This window comes from Thermobia domestica, chromosome 6 (genome assembly GCF_964235325.1).
Source record: "Thermobia domestica chromosome 6, izTheDome1.hap1.1, whole genome shotgun sequence".
Taxonomy (NCBI): Eukaryota; Metazoa; Arthropoda; class Insecta; order Zygentoma; family Lepismatidae; genus Thermobia; species Thermobia domestica.
In genome coordinates this window covers 99,557,924-99,571,695 of record NC_137459.1, presented here as the reverse complement: position 1 = coordinate 99,571,695, position 13,772 = coordinate 99,557,924, and the positions used below count along the sequence as shown (strand labels likewise).

Genomic DNA, 13,772 nt, shown 5'->3' with positions numbered 1-13,772 from the left:
AACAAAATTTATGCAGTGTATCTTCATTTTATTAAAATAAAAATTATTACTGGAGTCAAGGCATGTTTTAAATTCTTAAGTGTTTGAAAGAGGTATGGTAATGCTTCAGTTTGTAGAGGCCAAGTCAAAATGATGGACCCGACTTCAGAAATTTATTTTGTGCAATCCAATAAACATACAATATTGTGAGACATGTGCTATGAAAGGTAAATTGTCAAAGCCTTCTCCAAACATATCACAAGTATTCCACTTGAAGACCTCGCGTAACACGGCATAGATCAAGCCGATAATTTATCTCCTGCCAAACCTTTTGTAGCACGTTGTGGTTAATATCAGCAATGGCCCGAATCTTTGAAATGCTCATAGCACTTACGAATAGCCTTCCATGTAGGTGGGTCTTTCTGATATTTGGTACGGAAATGCCGTTGCATACTGATCACATACTTAATTTACACGATAATCAAACACACACGAAAGATCTCTCTTGTCCAGTTAACTGCTGAGTTTTAGCGATACAAAGTGGAGACACTACATGGAAACTAAACTTTGAAAGTTAACCTTTTGAAGCGCATATTTCACCAGTCCATATATTTATTGCATTTAACAGAATAAATTTCTGAAATCAGGTCCATCATTTTGACTTGCCCTATATAATGAAGTCATCAGTGCGTACTACTTTCATTAGCTACATGTAAATGGGAATTTAACCCACAAACGCCCAAGACCAGTTTTATTCGTCAGCAACTGCCTTGAACAATATCGTGTTACATCGAAAACCTGAGAAGAAAACTGAACGAAATTCGTACAACAAGAGAACGGGTAGTGTGCCTGAAGTGGAACAACGGTGGTTTGGCTAAATGAATGATATAGCCCATGTAACGTAGTGAAAAATAAAGTGGGTCACTGGTGGCACAAGGGGCGTTTGTGGGTTAAAATCAGAATCTTTAATTTTAATTCGAAAACCCAATAATAGATATGTTGTTTATAAAAGCAGAAAGTATTGTTACTGTAAGAGAGTCATCCATGAGCAGCAGTGCATCAGGGAAAGAGCTCGAGGTCTTCTAAGCCTAACAGGTAATATTTAAAAATTCGTACTTAACCAATATTTTGGTAAATATAAAGGAAGTTTTCTTGTCAACTATTTATCCACCAAACATAATTCCTAATTCTAGTGTCCACGAGTATACAGTTTATTTATTTATTATTTTTTTAAATTTAATTTTATCGCCGGATCAGATCCGAGTTTCCTATATTATTTTCTTAAGTAGAAGATCGGGCAAATCAGACTGTACGAATATGGCATTAATCTGCTGTACGTCTTTTGAAAGCTTTGAAAAAAGTAAACTGTGTGCTAAACAATTGGAAAACAAGTAAGGATTTATTTTCATGAATTAATGAATATTTATTTAAAGAGGTGTCTTTATCTGACTGTACCTGTTTCACTTTTCAGAAAATACTTGTAAAATGTGAGATAAATTTGGATACTCTAAATAAAACCTACTTTCTTTTTAATATATATATTCCCAATACAAAGACGTAGTAAAATCTTAAATAAAATAAAATTGGCGTAGACAACCATCCCCCAATTTGATAAAATTTTAAATAATCTTTCTTTACTTAAATGACGCCAATATTATGATGGGCATAATAACAGCAATCTGTCTTTCAGCTTATATGAATATGTGCTTTATGTTCGTTAATGAACACTGTAGTTGCAAATGCTTGAACGACATTTTCAGGAAAACTTTTTCTTATTCATTCCTTGATTAAAAGTCTTACTCTGTATTGACGAAAAAGTACACTAATTTACTCCATATTTTATACGTGAACTGACTTCTGTGCTTTAAACTTGCTTTAGGCTTAAGCTCTGCTGATACATTTACTCCCAATCTGTTCTAATTTAGATTGGCGAGGTCAGTCTTTTAAAACTTTTTTTTATTTTTTTTAAACGAAAAATGGTCCCGATAGCCACTAATATAAAAATGGGGCATCCGCCAGGACTGTGTGCAGAAAATACAAAATTTAAGTACACAAGAGCAATCAGAGTCCTATAATGGATTTAAATCTATTATCTCAACATGTATTTTGTGGGACTGACAAAAAGCTATGGAAACATTCATTCCGATTTTGGACTATCGAGACTCAAACTTGGAACATTCCTGCTAAGAAGTGCATCTCTTACACCGGTTAGCGTCGTTATGTTCGGTGTTAAAGTTTACTGCAATATTTTATTATAAGACTGATGAAGAAATAATGCCAAATTTTAGTAAGCAAGAGAAAAATACTGAGAACAGTATATGCGTGTTTCTTGTGAGAATGAAACATATAATTTCTTGTTAGAAAACATATAGTTAATTATTCAAATCTGATTAACCAAAATTTTACTCCTTACTTGAAAGACTTATTCATAAACTCAGCAAGAACTTGCTTAGACCTTTAGACTAACAACAACATTATCACTATTAATTTCCTCTATACATGTTAAGTATAAGCATCTTTAGAGAGTTTCCGTATTAAATTTGGAATCAAAGCTACTCTAAATGCAACTGAAATCTTTCCATAAGGTAGTGAGAAAATTAATCATAAGCTTTGACCTGTTTGCAGCTAAACCGAAAATCATTTTAATGCTGTCATTTAAAATACTTTCCTGCAAAAGTCTCAAACACTTCTGCGAATTCCACCTTATCAATACGGATTCTAAATGTTGCCAAATTTCTACTACAATGAAAGAAAACACAGCTGCTAAATACAGTATCTGGCTTATTGAACATCGTTTCTGCGTTCACTGTTAATCGTTGTGTTTGCGAACTCCTTGCTTTAGTTCATTTTGAATGTGCGAAAATTTCATGTGTGATGCGCGCCTATATATTCACTTATAAGTAATGGTGTGCATTATATCTAGAATGTATATATGAACATGGGCGGCGATTGGGGGGGGGGAGAGTTGCACCCCCATTTTTTGAAGTGACCCATTAATGTATATAGTTTCATTTGGAAATATAAAGCATTTGTATGTATTACTAGTTCATAGAAAAAATGGTGCCATATAATATTTGCCGTTGCGTGAGTACGTATTGGTTATTTGTCTTCCCGTGGAGTTAAGAAAGCCACAGGATTGCGTCTTTATTGCCACGGAAAATGGTCCCAAAACTAACCTACTAAAGCGCAACAATTCTCGTGTACTTCCCTTTCTTCTTTCATCTTAGCTGCTTTCAAACTAGCTAATTTAGAGAACATTTCGCAAAAAAAGAAGTCTTCCAGAAGTTATTCTTTAATTGCACAAAAATCGACAGTCCCTAAAATATCTTCTCTTACTTCTAATAGTAAGGAATATTGATTGAAAAGAGAGTAATAAGAAACAACTTCTAATTTATCTATTGTTTTGCAGTGTAATAAGAGTGAAGTGGTGTGTTTAGGGGTGTACGAGTGTATATACAATAAAATTCTAGGTTTTAGATTATTTCGTATAACTGGAATGTGCAGTGATTCTTAGTACTGTTATGTTTTCATGTGTTTCAAGAAAGTGAAAACTGCACCTAATGGCAACGAACATGTTTCGGGAAGCTGCAAAAGTAACTGTTCCAATGTCGTAGCATATGCTTTTAGTATTTACTGTCTTTCTAAACGTAATAACATACATTTAATAACATGTGTGAAATTAAAAATATAAGTTGTTCATTAACCCCTACTTTCAATATAATTTTTGCAAAAGAAGCCTCATTATTCATTACTATGATTAACATTATCTATTCCATTTATTTGTTTTGCAAATTTTTTATTAAATAATCTGATTACACAATTTTCCAGACAGAATTTTAAGATGTTCATGAGCAAGGAATCAAATCTCTTCTTGCGCCTTCGTTGTTTAAGAGTACAAAGGTTGCATTGATTTGGCAAGGTTCTAGAACGTAGGTCCCCCTTCCCACTTAACTGTAATAAAGACAGAAAACAACGTGCGCTGCGGGTCTCTAACCCGCATTCACTCGCTGACACTCGCTCGGCAATACTATGTGAATTAAATATTAAACTCTGGTACAGAAAAGAACCAATCTAGCTATGAATCTATATGGGGGTCCTGTGTTCTAGAATCTTCCCCATTGATCTTGTCAATTTACTTAATAATATAGGAAATACGATATACGGTATTTTAACTGAAAAAGATAGTATCCTATTAGTTATACAGCCTTTCATCAAAGTATTAGAAACAACCAGGGAAACTAACATTGATATACAAATATTCGCCTTGCCCCCTTCCCCAACTATTAACGTCCAATCGCTGCCACTGCATATGTATGTAATTTGAAAGTAATATTAGAGCTTTTGTAAATAATTATCAGCAGCTGTAAGTATTTCGTATATAGCTACGTATATTACATACTACATTGTGTTAACGCCATAGCGAGTGTTTGTTTCATCAAGAGCGTTTTCACCCGAGTGCTATAGAACGACGAATAAAAAACTAATATTACATAGTGAACGACAAATTCTTTCACACGTATATTCATACTTTCGATCGTCAATGGCCCAAAATTAATCTCGGTTAATTAAGCACTTCAGTTGACAGCTGATATAACACTTATTGACGTTTCAAGTATATGACAAAAAAAAGGCAGCATATCAGATGTGATGGAAAATTAGAAGCTTCCCAAAAGGCAAGACCTAATAACAAACGTGTGACAAAGATGTAAATTTATGGCGGGTCTTGCCGTGCCACGATTCGAAGACATGTCCATGCTTTCTTCAAGAGGAATGAACTCCCAACTACTGACAAATATTTTACGCGTTTTGAGGAATGACGACGAAGTGTCTCAGTATCCGAAGTGGAATTTTCGCAATATCATGAAAGAAATGGGACTCACGTATAGGAAATGGTAAAGAACTTTTCTACTTATTGATAGAGAGGACATCATTGAAAGTTGGCATAAATACTTGTGTCTTGACAGAAAAGCTAGAAAACAAGGGAGATGAGTCGTGTAAATTGATAAAACCCGGGCCAACAAAAACCATACAAAATCTAAGGTATGGATTTAAACTCGCATAAAATCAGTTCATCAGACTAAACGAAGAGGACTTTCTAAAGTGGTAGAAGCCCAAATAGAGAAAGGAGAACGACTGACTTTCGTACATGCCGGTTCCGAAAGCGTATCATTCCTAATGCTCCACTGATTTTTCACAGGAAAAATGATAAAAGAAATACAGCTTATCACAGTGAAGTGGATAGTCGAGTTTCCGAAAATTATTTCACTGTAAAGCTGCTTCCCAACATCCATCCGCATTCACTGATTGTGTTCGATAAATGCGAGCAACCACAGTGAAAGTGAAAAGTTACCCACAAAAAGCAACAGCAAGAAACAAATTCAATCTGTTTATAGATTAGACAACCGTACAATTACCTTAATTCGCATAGCGATTAACATGATAATGACTTCATTGTCATTTAAACAGGGTAGTTGACATTAAAACATTCCACTTTAACGTCTCACGATTATGCCCTTTAGGCTAAGACGATGGATGATTACCGCAAGTGAATGTTGATGGAAGAAAAACGTGAAATAGAATGTGGGAGGAAATGAGAGTACCCAGAAAAAACCCACGGATAAGACGTTGTCATGGCCACAAACTTACTTGACCGGGGATGGAACCCGGGACCCCACGCACAAGTAAGCGCTCTACTACTAAGCCATCGTGCTCCTGTAGTTAATATTAAGCCACACAAGTGATAAGCAGGCTTCAAGATATTTATTTTGAAAAGTTTCAAGTTTGAATGCATAAGAGTGAAATCCAATAACACCATCGTCGGAAAAGTCAAGTCCTTTTTAGGAATCTTGATTGTCCGACTTTCTTGTTGATTGTCCGATTTCGCATGTCGCAATTTACTTAGTATACAAAGTGAAGTGAAGTAGCTATCTGAAGTCAATGTGCTAACTCATGATGCGAAACTATAATGCTAGAAGCGTCCGAGAGTTAAGGGACTCATATAATTGTGAAACTTGCGTCAGTAATGTATTATGTTATTTTGGAACACAAACATGCAAGCAATCAAAACATATCGGGATATTACATATAGCGTCTTTAGTAAGGTACAAATACATACCGGTAATTCAGCACTTAAAGTAAATAATTATATGCCATATAGTGTGTTTTGAACCATCCTTGTTTATCTGTACACACACATTCGCTGACGCGCCTGTATCTTACGGACGCAACCTTTCCTTACCGCTTAGATAGCATTCGTGCTTTTTAGTGGCCACCTAGCACAAGTTGGTTATAGGTCTTTGGCACAATAGTTCTTACCGTGTACCTAAAGTAAATCTACAGAGAAATGGAATTCCACACCCAAAAATGATTATTACAGATACAGAAAGACAATTTACTCAATATATATATATATATATATATATATATATATATATATATGGTTATAGTTAAGGAGCCGTACTTCCCATTTAGGGAAGGACGAGAAACGCCATACTTTCAGGCATTATTCATTGACTATCTAGGATGTTAAAAAGTAGGTAATAGACTGAGTTCTTGCCCTTGTACTTAGGGTGTTTAGGTAGTGCAACAGTAAGATTTATCCTCGTGCACGGGAGATGAGAAGTAGCTGTTCTTAACTATTACCTATATATTTTACTACCACATGAATAACTCAAATACATTACCTCACAATGTTCGTAACACTCGTTTCCATTCTATGCAACTACTAACACGAGGTAGTAGTTAAAATGAAACATTAAACATAACAGAAGAATTATTTCCCAAATAGTTCTGACGCACGGAACACTTGTCATGCCATACTTGTCTGTTGACACTACGTCTTACAATAATTTCACATATATAAAACTTAAACCCCCAATTGCTGCAAACCCGCCATCAAACAAGATTCAACTTGAACCGGCTCCGGAATCCGTCATTATCAGTGCTGCCAGTATATTACGTAAGAAAGCAGCTGAATTACGCATAGAACATTATTTTAAAATAAGGGGATAGTACTTGTAACATTATGACTAACTCTAGACTTCCAAGCAATAGAATTTAACAGTAAAAAGAGCCAAGTATTTCATAGTTTTACTGTTTATTTAAAACATAATGGGCCTTATGCAGATTCGTTCTGAAACGTGATTAGTGCCATACTTAAGAGTTCGACTATAACATATATTCAATGCCGTAGTCAGATCTTTAGTATGACGCTAATCATACTTCAAAACGACTCTGCATAAGGCCTAATGTATCTTCCCGATATTTTCAAACTAATCCCTTTTACCATTTGTTCACATACAATGTTTGGAATAAACTTTGAGGAGGGTTGTGAAACATCTGGAATTCTTTATCTTTCCTTTGTTCTCAAACCTTGAAATATTGTTCACTGTAATGGGGCGTTTACACTTAGTCGATTTGCGTTCGATTCAGTTGAATTGACGTCACTTTCAACTTAATCGACCGTGTAAACGGGACTTCAACTTAATCGCTTGTTGATCGAAGGCGACTAATCGACTGGCAACTGAATTAAAAGACGTTCTATTTTCTGTGGTTGAAATAATTGAACAGATCCATCAATCTGATTCGGCCTAGTTGCTTCGATTTACTGGCAAATGCAGCGAGTCGATTTAGTCGTGCGACTAAATCGACTAAGTGTAAACGCCCCATAAGTCGGTTTTAGTATTGATCTATCTTAGGTCATTCCGTACCCGTCTTCACCAAATTCTACGTAAAGTAACTTTCCACCAATCAGTACGGTGCCTTGAGGGGGGCGAGAGAGGCGAAGGCCACGGGCGTCGAAGTAAGGGGGCGCAAAATTCGGGAGAAAAAATAAAAACAAAGATAAGAAAAATTACTTGCAATATATGTATGGCGGCGCCGTCGTATACTCTCGCCCCGTGCGCTGATTATCCACGGCACGGCATTGCCACCAATTACCTTAGACTATGTCCTCTACCCATCCATATGATCATATGATATATTCTTTCATCTTAGATGTTGTCAATATCCTCAAAATTATTATTATTACTTTTGCAATGTTTTGCCCATTCAATGGACCAACATGAACCTTCCAAATTTACAAAAGTATATACCCAAATTCTAGGGAACGATTCATTATTATTATTATTATTATTATTATTATTATTATTATTATTATTATTATTATTATTATTATTATTATTATTATTATTATTACAACTCTTAAATTTAAGGATGGGCTAAATGTACCCGACTCGAAATTTGAAAAGAGTGTCTCAAGCTACTCATGTCCTATTCAATAGAGAAAACAATGTAGCTATTCTCCACGCAGGGACGGCTCTAGGATATTTTATACCATAGGCGAAAAATATGTTTGCGCTCCCATAATCTTCTTCAACTAACCCAAACCAATGTGACGCCTTGTCACCCAGTGGCGGTACTACAGGGAGCGAGGAGGGGCGACCGCCACTCCAACATTTTTCTCGCCCCAATTATTCTATGTACAACCAGTGAATAATAATAACAATAATAGGAACAAATAATAATAATGATATTCAAAGCAAAACAAGAGTTGTTGCTTCACCCCTAATTTTTTTCTTGCCTCCCCTCTTGCCCCCCTACTATTACGAGTCTAGGGCCGCTACTGTTGTCCCCCCTGACATTTGCACCACATCATCACATTGTTACCATTTGTTTAAGCATTTAATAAAATAAAACTTATTCCCAATGCCTCTCTCTATGGTATTAATAAGTAATCTGTAAGCCAATTATTTTTTTAATACATTTTTATTGCTGTGGCATTTGGGATGAAATTTTACTAATATAACCACAGGACAACAGGAAATTAAAGTTTTATTGTAATGTAAACCATGTCGATGTCCATTTAAATATAAAACAAAAGATGGTTGTAATTCTTTCTTAAAAGATTCCATAGAAAACGTGAATAGTGACTGCAGTGTGTCCAAAAATTTAATTTTTGCCTGTTTAACGAAGTCAAAAGTTAAGACTTTGTGTTTTGAACAATTTAAACGGTAATAATTAATCTAAACTAGTAATAGAAAGTTTATACTTACATATGATTTTTGGTTGGAGTAGCTTTATCTACATTCAACAAATATCTCAGAAAAATCAGTTCTCTTCGCACCACTGTAAGAAGAAAAAAGTTCGTGATGTTGTGCTAGTACATTTTAATATTTACATAAGTCTCTCACTCACTGTTTGAGATAAAATGAGCAACAATATTTATAACATTAACGGTACATTGGTTGCTTTCATACTTGCAAACTCTTCTATTCGACTGTCGGGTATATTTGTCTTGCTGACTCACTTTCAATAGAAGTAGTGACGAGGCCTACTAGTTTTTCCTGGCACACTGTAGAACGAAGATACGTTTTAATAAGTTTAATTTGGAAAAACTTCGTTCTGTACTATCCACTTACACTGGCAACATGAGTAAAATACGAAGAGCTACACATACATTAGGAAATCCATTTTCAAGACCATGGTGGTAAATGTGGTTAAGGACTTCTTCAGGGGTTGATGCTGAGTCATTAAAATGGTGACAAATTTCTCTGAGCTCAGAAAACAGCCCTAAAACGTCAATATCACATTCCTTCGCATTTTCTTCTTTATTTTTAACTGTTAAGGTCTTCTCCAGGTTTTCACACAACAGTTTGATCTCTGCTGCGTTTTTGTTTTTGAAATCATGAGTGCTGTACAAAAATCAGAAGATAACACATACATAATTTAACTGGGGAAATCTTTCTTTGACAGCATTCATAGCTGTGTCTATAACAGCAAAATAAAAATGAATCTTGAAATTTTCTGCGAGGTCAGCTACTTTTGCAGATTCATCTATTAATTCATAGTCCAACATTGTCTTCTTAATTAGAATGAGCACCTTCTCTTTCTCAAAACATGGTTCTATTCTAACTTCTTCTGCTACTTCACAGCATCAACCAGAGTTCTCTCGAATTCCAAACCACTTCTAGTACTGATTAAATGCTGTTCTGTTCTTTTCAGGTGGCTAGCTGGTCTTTGGAGAGACAAATCCTTTTGCTAAATTGACTTGAAATAAAATGTTATGCCATGTGACAAGAGGAACTACAAACTTGAAGTCTGAAAGGTTTCTAAGTAACCCAAGTGCTTCTCCCTTTGTTCTAATGCCACTGTAGTCTGTAAGAGAGATATCATCAGATATTTCTTGCAAAGCATCACTGACAACTGATACCGCAGAGGAGTAAGTGCAACAATTGGACTGGACCATCGTGTGTCACTCAGGAGTTTTTCTGTCAAAGATGGCACGTGACGCATAAAATCTCCTATCGACGTGTCGATTCTGAAAATAACACAAATTCGTTGGACCATATCAAAAAATCGTTGCTTCCAAGCAGCATGAAGCTGCGTCATTGACCACGAGGTTTAGAGTATTTGAGCAATATGGAATATAGAATGCACGTGGATTAATACCCAAAATTCTTTTTTGAACATCACTGTCCTTTCCTTTCATATTATTGCCATTGTCGTAATCTTGTTCTCGAATATTCTCAACAGATAATGATATAACTTTTAACTTTTCAAGATTTACCTCAGTCATAGACTTTTTTTCAGGACCATAAATCTCAAGAAGTTAGATTGCTTTGTGATATTACCTCAGAAGAAGAAATTATTTGCACGAGTCTAATGGTCATTGTCATTTGTCCTGTGTGACTAACGGCTGGCGTGCAATCCAATATGACGGGAAAATATTTAGCTTTTTGAACTGAAAACAAGATCTCTGCATTTATGGCACTAGCTAACAGTGGATCAATTCATTTTGTATGTTTTCCCGAGGTGATGAGTATGTCTTTTATCATCACTTCTGATTCTTCGTAGATGCTCATACATAATTGAGTCAAACATTACTAAATATTGAATAATTTTCAAAAATGTTTCCGTTGTCATGAGCATCCAGTTTTTCAGTTCTACCTTGAAATGCCAAGTTTTATGAGCTAAGAATTCTAACCATGGTCAATGATTGAGCCCTCTTCAAGGTTTTTCTTCAACATTTTCCATTTCTGAAAGTTATTCAAGTGCTCAGCAGTTGTTTCGTGTTGGTCAAGAATTGCTGAATGTTGTGCCAATCATCACAATCCCTTTATGCTAATGCAGAAGAAACATTGATGCCAAAAACCTTCAAACAAAACGAGAATATTGTATCTGTTGATCTTAAGTATACTTGTCCATTCGGAAATCTTTTATAATAAACATCAAAAAATTTTCTAATTTTCTAATTTGGGAAGTTGCCTTTGACTTTAACCTATGTAGGGCGCTGGTGCACATACGTTTTCGCAAATGTTGATGAACCGCATGTAAAAAAACCATTGCCTATCATTCCGGCCCTAAATGTTTCCGCTCTAGGGAGCAGCCTAGGTTGTCTATATGCACGAGCCGGTCCTGTTTCCACGTGAACAAACCTTGATATATAACTTCACGTTAGTTCACTTTGGGACACTATATTCAAATTCCCCCCTCGTGCTCATTCAAAGTTTCCGCAAAACTATAATTTTACACAGTAGTGATTCGTGGTCTGCAGAAGCAGCGGTTAAAACACCAAAGGTGTGTTCGTTCGCGCGAGCGTTTCTCTCCCCGGCGTTATTGAATTTTACCAAATAATGTTCAGGAAATATGAAGAGGAAAGACTATTCATGCTCTATTCATATATTTATTGATTTAACTACATTCTCTAATATTTATTTAATGTATAGATAATTACATTCGTTTTTTGCAAACAAAATCAATAATCACTGTCAATGATTTACTCACTATTTATATGGAAAACTTCTTTCTATACTGATGTTATTGTTACTTTCATTGCAATGAGTGAATTTTATCTGAATTTTTTTTTAATTTGTCAGTATTGTATGATTAATTGGTTAAAAAATATATTTGCTGTAGGAATGTATTCTATCAGATATAAAATTACGTCTATGTGTAACTCTCTAATTGCATGCTTATTTGCATTTATTTTAGTCTAATTTTACACACATCCAAGTGTTATTGATTATTCTAGAGATTTTCAACCAAGAAGTGTTATACGTATCTATTTTTTAACTAAAAGTAAAAATTGCAATATAGGCAATAAATAAGAATTTTAACACCAAAGAATTACATCTAAAATTTACATGTGTAATTAGTATTGCACTTTTAATTATTTCATCATATCATCATGTTTAAAGGAAGCAACAAACATCTGAGACCGAGTTTTGAACCCTCGATCTTCAAGTTTCAAAGTTCTTAACGAAAACTGAGCTCCTAAACACACTCGACTACTGGCAGTGTAACGCAATATCTTTTTTGTGACAGGAGATACTGACCGTTTAATGTGTAGAATGGTCGTATACTGTACGATATTATGAGCTGAAGGAGGAACATGTATAAGGAAGTACGCCTTGCAGATAGCGTCTATGTCCTCCTCAATCCCGAGCTGATGTTTGATAAACTAAGCTAGGATGGTTGTGTTGAGTCAATCACTTATATTCTTTCTAACACAAAAATGCTTTATTTTTCAGGCCTCGGGTCCCTGGGGGCCTGTGACGTCATGTTCAGTCTGCAGAGCATTTGGGCATAGTATACACACCTATGCCATGTGGGTATTCCTCTTGTAATGGAATATCGTGTTGAATAATATACTTTTTCTTTTCTCTATGCATTTTATTTGAGCAGTATTCTATGAATGTACATTTTTTCCAAATATTGTGATTAGTATAAAGGTTTCTCATATAAAAATCACAATGGATACATGTTCAAATTAAAATTTATATAGTGAGTAATATGTAAATATAGTGATTACTATAGTGCGTTCCTCATATAAGATTTAATTACTTCTGTACTATATCGTATTACAATTTTCTTTTATCTCCACCTTGCGGTGGCTAAAGATCCCAAGAGTCAGGCCCGTAGTCATGGGAGGCTAGGGCGGGCTCAGCCCCCCTAAATTTTTTGCACCCCCCTACTAAAATCATAGTTCGAATTAACGGGGGATGCCGGGAAAATTCCACTTTGGTAAAAATTTACGTCCGGCTCGTATCACAGAAGTAACATAACATCCCTGTCTGGGATAAATTTTCGCCTTCTACATTTACAGCAACAATACATAAGCATCCCCCTCTCGTTCGAAAGTTTAATTCGAACACTAACTGATGTTTTAAGAAATTGTACTTCCAAATGTACTTTAGAGTGCTAAATTAAAATTTACTTTTATTATCCTTTTTAAAGTATTGGACTATTTATGCGCTACGCTTCTTTGAATTGCTAATATTTCTTTGAGCGTGAGACTGAAAATTGTAGTGTAGCAGCAACTTGACTATTGTTGAATAACTTGGAATAGTTAAGTATTATTTTTAAAATATCTTTAAACTAAAGATAAGTTCGATTCACTTAATCTTTATCGGGGATGAATTATTAGATACTTATATTAAAATAGTTTAATAATTGCTGCCAATCTTTGGTGCCAGAATCAAATGTTCATGCAGATCATCAGACGTAAACCTAATCATCCAAAGTTACTATTTTGTAAAAGAATACCTTGCAATCTTCTGGTATGTAAACAAAAAATGCAGCGGACTAAACGGAGGTAGTAGATGCACTTATAGGAAAAACAGAATTTTCAACTAAAAATTGAACCTTATTGGGTGATAATATTAACAACCTCCTCGCGTCGTGCCTATAGAATTCGGGGATGACTGCGTTGTGACACAAAGAAGTTGCTTCTACCCATTGTCTGAAATGAGTAGGTTAGAGTAAATCTAGTTGCTAGCGAGAAGATTATTTGG

At 35.2% G+C, this 13,772-nt stretch overlaps 1 protein-coding gene across 3 annotated transcripts in view; it reads right to left on the bottom strand.

Annotated features, from left to right (window-relative positions):
- LOC145688127 (serine/threonine-protein kinase ATR-like) overlaps positions 1-6,930 on the bottom strand; it is a 381,701-nt gene extending 374,771 nt beyond the window's left edge. For all 3 annotated transcript variants that reach the window (XM_081761899.1, XM_081761900.1, XM_081761902.1), the window contains exon 1: positions 6,663-6,930. The gene's annotated coding sequence lies outside the window, so the exon portion shown is untranslated. The remainder of the gene's footprint in view (positions 1-6,662) is intronic.
- Between the last annotated feature and the right edge of the window lie 6,842 nt (positions 6,931-13,772).